The sequence below is a fragment of the Numenius arquata genome, chromosome 5 (assembly GCF_964106895.1).
Source record: "Numenius arquata chromosome 5, bNumArq3.hap1.1, whole genome shotgun sequence".
NCBI classification, from domain to species: Eukaryota; Metazoa; Chordata; class Aves; order Charadriiformes; family Scolopacidae; genus Numenius; species Numenius arquata.
The window spans coordinates 5415299-5424850 of NC_133580.1; positions in this window are offsets into that span (position 1 = coordinate 5415299).

Genomic DNA, 9552 nt, shown 5'->3' on the forward strand with positions numbered 1-9552 from the left:
GAGAAACACTGGTAGCTCGCTCTCTCTGCATGCTCCCTTTGAAAATAGGGACTGCATTAACAACAAAAGCAGCAATATCCCTGCAACAGCACAGATTTACGCTGAGGCAGGTCACCTGAGCTGACTGATACTTCCAATAAACATTGGAAAGATCTCTGCAGGTTTGATGAACCCTGCTCTATACTTAGGGGGTAGCAAAGTCTCATTGCCTCTGGAAAGCCCGAGCAGATTCTCATCAAGAGCCGTGTACTGCGATGGCCAATTCCTAAACCCACTAAACGCAAACAAGATTTGGGCTGTTCCAGCATAGTGCACGTTTGATGGAAAAGTATACATTTGGGGGTTTCAAAGATGCATTCTGGCTTCTGTAGGTGGGACGGCAGTTGCCATTAGCCCCTGTTTTCTGCCAGCAGTCCATAGTTAATACACTTGCTCAGAAAGTGGGTAGATAGACACCGAAGCTATTTTTTTAATAAAAGAATGAGTGAAGAGTGCTGTTGTCTGTGTGTATATGTACACATGAATCATACATCTCATCAACAGTGTACATACATCTCCCATTTCTCTGACTTACCCCATTGCACACTCACTGGTGGAGCGGTCACTACCAGTCTCGGGAGTCCAACCTCCAAATTCCCTTTCTTTCCCTGAAGGAACCTCTAGCCAACTGACTTTCCTTCAGACCAAATGAAGGATTTAAAGTTGCGAGAAAGAACAACAAAACATTTCTTTTGGCAATGAAAGAGGAACTCAGTCTCCCCCCTCGAATCCTCACTTTGATCTAAGTTGAGTTTTTCAGTTGTGCAACTGAACAGTCTTGAAGGCTGAGGGGTGGGATATAATTATTTGCAAAGCCCAATTTATTATCTGACGACTTGTTTCATATCAGCCAGCGAATAGCCCATTTGCACTTGGAAAGGCATCCAGGTCCCAAAAGCCACAACCACTGTCATCTGTCAGAGTCAACACTAAGTGCCAGAAAATGGCCGCACGATGAGGAATAAGCTGCTCTCCATCCCTTTGCGAACCCCTCCAGATCAGTGGGTCACTGCTTTTGGCTTTGCTGCAGACCTGTTCTGGAACTTGTCCTCCCCAGCCCAAAGACGGGACTCGGCTATTCTGCAGCTTCCAACAGCAAAATCTCCACTGCACAGGAGAAATCCATGCCTGCGCATCTAGAAGGAAAGGTTTGGGAGAGATGGAGCAGCGTGGCTCTCTCTGGTGGCGTGATGCAGTACACCAGCCTTCACTTCTCCCAGCATCATGGGCTCTGTCTGGAGAAGAAGCTGTCACCCAGCAGCACCCGAATGCTCTGCCACCTCTGAGGGAACTTGCTTTCTGAAGATGGGTTGAATATGTCCCACTCTCTTCCCCATCCTATTCTCTGCAGTGATATCACCTGCCTCTGTGCCCGCAAATCCGGAATTAAATTTCTGCACCTCCTAGCACTAAACAAACTGATCACACAGGCTGCATCAAGGCTCACATACAGGGGACAACTGTCTCCCCACCATACATCCCAGTGTTGTTCATGTTAAAGATTCTCAGTACAACCTTTCTTCCCCTCCAGTTCAACTGACAGCACTTAATTTATACAGATGAGAACCCCACTGCAGGGCTGTTGTTCTGGGGGCTGAATAGCACAGTGCACAATAGGCCTACAAGTTAACCTGTTCTCAACAGATATTCTCCGTACAGAGGCCGCAAGTCCCACCAGCTCAAGTGTCCACAGCATATCATGTTTATCACAGAAGGAGCCTTCACCATTAATCTCTTGGCAGCATCCCTCTGAGGGAAGACATGGCCCTCATCACTTCTATGCCTGTGTACAACAATATTGTACAGGTACAACATAGAAGTAACCGGTCAGCAAAGAATCCTGCAAGTTAGAGTATCTCCAACAGAAGAAATGCACACGTAGCACAGTTAAAGAGCATCACCAAGGCCATAGCAACCAGCAGGGGAACAAATGCAGGGTCAGGGCTTTTAACTGCCATCCCTCCACCCCATGGACCCGCATGCGCTTCAGTTGAGGAACAAGGTCAGAGCCCACCAGGACTCTTCCAAATCAAAGGCCAAGTGAAAAGAGCTGCTCAACAGATTGCTTCCAGCTGCCCACAACCCCACCTTGCTCAGCAGTTCACCCCACAGGTGCTCCCATTTCAGTCCCGTGCAGGTCACTGACACTTTTCTCCAAGTGGTTCTGACTTCACATAGCAGGGCAACGCCTGAAACACAGCACATGGGTCAGCCCCGTCTCCACTTCAGTCTTATCCCCTCCAGCAGGTACCAAAGTATTAGTCTGCTTCCAGGTGGCAATTTATTTACATAAAAAAAACTACCACCCAGGTGGTTGGGTTTTTTTCCTTTCAGTAGGGCATATAAGCAAGTAGATTATCTCTTTTGATCCATATCACACTTCCTCCTATTTTTGTCATGTACACTGCTCTATTACACAGTGTACATCTTTGTACCAAGAAATACTATAATAAACTCATATGTAAGTGGTATTTAAGCTGGTTCACGATGCTTCCAGGGAGAACAATACCAACAGGAAGAAATCTAGCTTGGTAAATGCTGCCCAGGAACAGCCCCGATCATCCTTACGCTGCACTGCACAGCCTTCATTAACTTACAAATGAATTCCTGCTGTGTCTCATGGCTTTCCTCAGATGTTATTATTTCAGCCTCCAAGGACATAAACAATTCTCTTGATTTAAGGAACTAGGCTGAGATGCTGCTTGACTGTGGCTTGGGGAGGGGCAACAGCATTGGAAAAGATGTTTTATTCAAGAAAACAAAAAAGTTACTTCCAAATAGAAGCAGAGGTCCAATTTAAATAAACTCACAGAGCATAAACTGAGGAATTCATGGTTAAAGAGAACAACAGAAATGGGATTTTGTATTACTTATGCTATTGTCTTAATTCAGGACCCATATCACAGCAAAGAGTTGATCACCTTCATCTCTCTCATCTGAGTAGTGGTTCAGGAAAACCTTGTGGAATCTTTCTAGATGACGAAACCCTTCTCTTCATCCAAGAGATACCCTGCACCTGGTCTGAAGGTAGCATCTTGCTGCAGAATAAGAACAACTCTAATCCCCTCATTTACCTACTATTCTTAGAGTAAAGTCTTGTTTTTCTTTTTTTTCTTTTTAAATAAGTAAGTCCTGCTCTAAATAGGAAAAAAGATAGAGGCAAGAAGGTGTATGCATGTGGGCCTAAAACTAGACGTGACATCCACTGTTCCAGGCTAGGGCACTGCAATCTGTCACCCAGGCACTTCACACACTAACTCTGCTTACCCAGAAACAGGCACAGCAAGGACAACACAGAGAGTCAGGCTGTTGTAAGCATTTGAGAGGGTTCATGAACCTCAGCCACATTTCCCATTCCTCCCACACCAATTCCCCTTTCATCCACTGTTGATAAAAGTAATTGCCATGTGCCACCTTGGGCTTGTCCCTGGAGTGAGACAGGGTTCCCAGCTCAATAAATCTACGTGACCTTAGCATTCAGGTCCTCTTGGAGGCCTCATAACTACTCCAGGAACAGTCCCCTTCCCACAGCTTCTTTTGGCATAGGATTTCCAGCACTGGTGACATTCTAACAAAGGTATCTCATCTGTCCTGAGCTCAGGGTGATCAGTCATCTGCTCTGAACTTTCCCTTCAGCACGGTGGTTTTAAAGAAACTTTGATAATCTTGTGCTTTTGCCCAATGCACATCGCTCCCCCACATTCACTGTCCACTCCATCACCACACACATCATTTAGCCTGTCACTCACTGCCTGACAACACAGCTCCAGTTCTGTGACCCCCTACGCCTCTAGGCCCTGAATTTCCATATAACTGCACCCTCCAGCCCCACTGGTGCCCCTCGTACCAAGGCTCAGAGCTTTGCCCAGCTCTCCACACACACACATTGTTGAAGGCAATGGCCTTCAACACCTTCACCCACATTAGTCACTGGCTTCCAAGCAGCTCCTAAGATACACCATCATCCCAGTCTGTCAACAGGTTACTAAAGGCAAATCACAATGCAAGTAGTACTTAGGGCCAGGGTGGCACTTTCAGTATTTTCCTGTGACCTCCTGTAGCTCCTCTCAGCACCTCAGGTTCCCCCCAGAAGCTTGTTACAGCTCTGACAGTTGCTGCTGACCTAGAGCCATACATCCAGCTAAGTCACCCTGACAGTCCAGTGTTTGTATAGTGCCCATGATGCAGAACAACGCCAGAAACATTTCTCACCTTGTCAGAGCCTCCCACGTCCAGCCGTTGGCCAATTGCCTCTTGAACCTCCCAGGCACAGCACAGATAGTCCCAAAGCCAAGACAAATCACGCATCATCCAGTTATTTTACTGCTTCTTGTACAGTAGTCATGCAACTTTTCCTCCTCTCCGCTCCAGGAATACCATGAGCGTAGCAAATACCATCCCTGAAAGCTCCCCTGCTTGCTTAGCTTCTCCTAGGTGGGCTCTGCAACCATTTAACTCCTCCTGGGTGGAGCCCTCCAGCTCCCAGGTGGGTGGGATCAGCTCAGGTGAGACAAGGGTAGAGCTGACTATCCTAGGTGAAGTCAACCCCTCGTTCCCCTCCATATACTTGCCAGCTTGTCACAGTGCCACCCAAGGCTCTGCTTCATGGATATGGCTACAGGAATCTGAGACCTCCAGGAAGAGAGTTATTGGTCAGGAGATCCTATCACCTGGGTCCCCAGCCAGAGCAAACCATGGGGGTGGCAGACTCTCATTTGGGTGTGTGAGGGGTGGAACCCACCCAAAGCTCACAGCTTTGTTAAGCTCATGCATTGATGCTTACATCTGCTATAGTTCCTAGTCTGCTGCTGTCTGGGAAACCTCTGACTTGCCCACATCATCTCCTTATGAGTTAACAAAATCAGCTGTGTCCATCTCCATTCCTATCCTCTTCCTTTTTTATGCAGCTTTCCAACACAAATAGAATTTTCCAGAAGAGGTCGATGGCTCTTTTCTTCTCTGCTGAGCAGCTGCAGGAGATAGGTTGCCAAACACAACCTAGCTGCCTTGGCAGTCTTTGCTGGGTTGTGATACCACCAAGTTAAAATGGTGCAGATTGAAAAAAATGCTGATGAGCATCAGAAGTGAGCTGCCAGGCCGCTGGGATCCACAAAGAAAACTCACAATTAGAGAGAGATGGTCTCTAAGGATTGTAGGTGGACAGTATCCGCTACCATGCTGGCAACTTCCTATGATCTCTTCAGGAATGACTGAGTGAAGACAGAAAAAAGAGATGAAAAGGAGACCTTGAGCTGAGTAAGCCCAAAGTGGTCAAGGATTTCAATGGACTGAGAGAAATACTCCAAAATCAAAGGCACACTCCTGTGTTGTCTGTGTCACTGTTGCCCTGGACTGGATCTCGAAAACTTCTTTAAGTACTCATCTGGGACAGAGAGACACACTGGGAAGCAGAAATAAACTTTTCAGGCCTTGGTAAAGGCTGAAACTCTGAATGATTCTTTTTTCTGAATTGGCTCATTCCTTCTTAACCAGCCCCATTTGCACTGGGGAGCTGTGGGGCTGGCTATGTCTGAAGCACAGACTCAAGCAGGTTGTGCCCATGCCAAGAGGCTCCTCCTCAATTCTGTCAACGCTCCTCACACAGCTCTCTGCCTTGACCCTTTCTGCTGTGTCCCCTCGATATAACTTCAATCCAGGTTCTGCCTGTGGTGCTCCTGCTTGTGTCCCCTTCCCATGCACCCAGACTGGATGCGAAGGAAGGATGAAAAAAGTGCTTCACCCGGCATTAAGCTGAGTGATGGGGGATGAATCACACACTTCACCAACGTTTGGCACATCCAGCAAGGGTCAGATATATCGACTGCAACCTGTGAGGAGACTCTGGTGAGAAATGTCCTAATGTGAGAATGACCAAGGGAAGTGAGATAAAGCAGTTAGGAAAGGAGAGATCGGAGTCCCCCGAAAGAGGCACAAACAAACAATCAGGAGGGAAAAGAAAAAATGGGGACTGGCTGTTCTGCCTCACAATCTGAAAGTAAAATCTACCTGAAGGAGAAGACAGAGTGAGCAAATAGACACAAAGAGAAAAATTGTCTCCTGTTTGTGAAGATTATTGGAAAGAAATAACCCAACTCCCAGCAGGTTCCAGGCAACTTCCCTGGAGCCAAGACCACAGGCAGACAACAGCGACTCTGTGGCAGCAGCTCTTGAAGGGGGTCCCAGAGAACAAGGATGAATCCCAGCTGCGGGTGCTGCAGAGAAGAGGGTGAAGGTCTGCCAACACCAGCAGGCTCAAAGGCACCCGGTCCAGCATGAGGAGGTGCACAAGCAATGGATATTTATAGTTGTGGATGCCCCTTCCCTGGAAGTGTTCAAGGCCAGGCTGGATGGGGCTTTGAGCAACCTGGTCTAGTGGGAGGTGTCCCTGCCCATGGCAGAGGAGTTGGAACTGGATGATCTTTAAGGTCCCTTCCAACCCAAACCATTCTATGATTCTATGGTTCTATGATCCTATGATTCTATGCTATGTGCTCAGTGAGCCTGCTGGACGTGTTCCAGGCGCTGCCTGCATGGCCTGGCACTGATGTGGTATATCCAGTAGCCCGAGCTGCCAAACATCCAGAGTAGATACTGCTACAAGCAGTCACCTCTACCTGAATGAGGACATCTGGGAGGCCTTGGGGACATAAGCTACTTCACTGAGAGCTTCCTTTGTGTATTGGGACTCCTCAGAGTGCTGCACAGCTCTGTTTTGCCCACAGGGGTCCAATCTCATGCACTGAGCATCAAGGCCCAAGGTTAGATGAGAAAGACAGAAGCAATATCAGTCTTCTCTCCTTACTTACTCTGTAGGGGAGAGATCTTCCTGTACACATAGACACGGCTTAGTTATTTTAGATAAAACTTTATCTGGAGGGAAGCAGATACCGATAAAGCAGCGTTTCACAAAATGAAAGAAGTACATCGAAATTTTGGATACAAACTTTAAACTGAACAGCAGAAAAATGAAGTAGTCTTCCTTTTAAAACAAATACAAGGGGTATATGGTGATACCAACAACAGACCTGGGGGAAACGGGAATGAGAGCAGCATGGAAAGTAGACCGCGGGTTTAAGGGAAAAATGTAAATTTAAGTCCTTGCTCTGTCTCAGGTGTTTATATGGAGCAACTCTTCTGGGTTTTCTCTTTCTCAGGCTGTAGAATGAGGGAAGCGTCTTTGCCTCAGAAGGTCAGTATGTGGACAAAGGGGAATATGAAGGGAGGTGAAACACACAGAGCGAGCGGGGCTGTGTACTTCCGCACACCACCATAGTTCTGAGAGAAGGCAGGAACAAGTCTGAACGGGAAGGGTGGCTCTGCCACCACAACTGGAGGACAGGATGCATGAGCGAGGCAAGATGACAACCTGCAGTTTATCGGGACACTACCGCAAACAGCCTCCATCTCATTTCCACAGCTACAGTACCCTCTACTTAACTGCAATACATTTAATCAAGATGTTTCTTAGGGAACCAAATAAAGCTTGATGATGCTTAATGGCTGGGGTTTAATGGCTGGGTTGTTTAACTGGGCTCGTAATTTTGATTAATTAAGATGCCTGCAGGTGTTGGAGTGGTACTTAGGCAACAGCTTTGATGTTCAGAGGCAAAGGGGGTTTTGTATCCCCTTCAAAAGGATTTCTGGCAGCGCTAGTTCAGCAAAGCAAAACTGCCTTCAAGCCCTTGCAAAAAAGTTAACTCTTTTGGCTGGCAGTAGCCCCCGGGTTTCTGGGAAGCTTGGCAGCCTGCGTGTCCTTTTGACCACCTTCCTCTTGGGATGATCTATAGGGGAAAAATAACCCAACCTTTTGCCTAGGGCAACCTCTGTCTCCTGATAGGAAGAAAGGAAGAATGTGAGAAGATCTTCAGGTGATGATGGTGCATTCAGGCAATGGACCTGATCAGAACAGCAAATGTCCCACCTGTGGACTGAAGTTTCTACTCTGTTGAAAACAGGCGTAAAACTTGTCCTTTTGAGCAGTGGAAAATACAAAGCCTGGCTTCCTGTGAGTTTGTTCCCTGTGTTCATATACCCTAACACTGTGATTTCAGCTTCCCCCTTTCCCTGCAGTTCCTTCCCTATCCTGCCATGTCACCAGCTTGCCAGCTTCCCCCCACGGAGCAGTGTGGACGACCCACTGCAGCCAGGAGTAGGGGCGTACAGAATGACTGGCCAACAGGTACAGAAATCACACTAGAACTTCCCCCTTCAGCAGTACTAACTTGTATTTCCCTTTTCTATTCAGCAGCCAACTTTCTTATACTTACCTCAGATTTTTGTCTCTTGAATGCAGATAAAATGCCCCCAGGTTAAAAAATATTTGTGGAGAAAATAGGACACGGATACCAGCGTGGCATACACTCATTTCCATAGGAAACTAAAACACTGGAGAGAGGCACAACGAGCCAAACTCATAGTTGTTTTGAGCACCAAACATTGGCATTAAATTAAGCAGAGCTTGATGATTTAAGGCTTAGTGAATTACTACTGCCAATTATAAAGGCAACATCACCTTGTGGATGGAGCACTGGAATGGGGCTCAGAAGAGAAGAGTTATACTCTGCTCTGCCATGGATTTACTGAATGAATTTGGGCAAATGCTATCTTCACATGTGTATAAATACAAGTCAATCTTCCACTCTCTTGTAATCTGCATAAGAAATGCGAAGATGAAGCAGCACATTGTCTGGGGGCCACAAAACCAACATTTTTCCAAGAAACAGCCTTCTTAGCAACCACAGGCAGTATGAACTGAGTCAGGAGGAATGATCTCAGCCTTTTCATACATCCGCATTGTTCTCCTCCACCACAGCTTTGTAGAGCAGGAATAAGAGACATTTAAATGCAATTTATGGAAACTTAAGCAAATAAAAATTGTAGTAGCCCCTTAGTGTTATCAGCATATTTGATAGCTTGTGATGAATCATAGCTGAGATAGCCGCTTTCCAGTGCATTAACACTAAAGCAGAGGTTGGGTAGGATTATTCTGACCCAAGCAACGAGTCCACTTTTAAGGGAAGTTGTTGAAATGTCCAGACACCAGCTTAATTTGTCCTGGAGTTATAATGCAGTATATTACAAACATACCGCGAATTCTGAAAATTCTTGACAAAACAAAAAAGATATACCTGGAAACTCACTGTCAGTGTCTTCAATCTATCGCGGAGAACTCATCTTCTCATTACAGCCTGCCACAAATTCAGCTGCATGGGTAATATCTGCATCATCCTGGTCAATTATTTTCCTTTTCTTCTACACCAGAAGAATGCAGGACCCAAGCCATTTTGTTTCTAAAGTGCTTACAAGCTTTTGGTTAAGTGTACCTAAAGTCCATCAACATGCAAGGCCCTGCTTGTCCTCTCCACTTTGATCTTTGAGCAAATACCTTTGTTTTTGCACGATTAACCACGTTAAATGAATATATTTGCCTGGCAGCTAGTAACAGAAACATTTTGGTTACCCATCTCTGTAGCTTTAGATTGGACCTGAAGGCCAACGAAAAGCTTTTGCCGA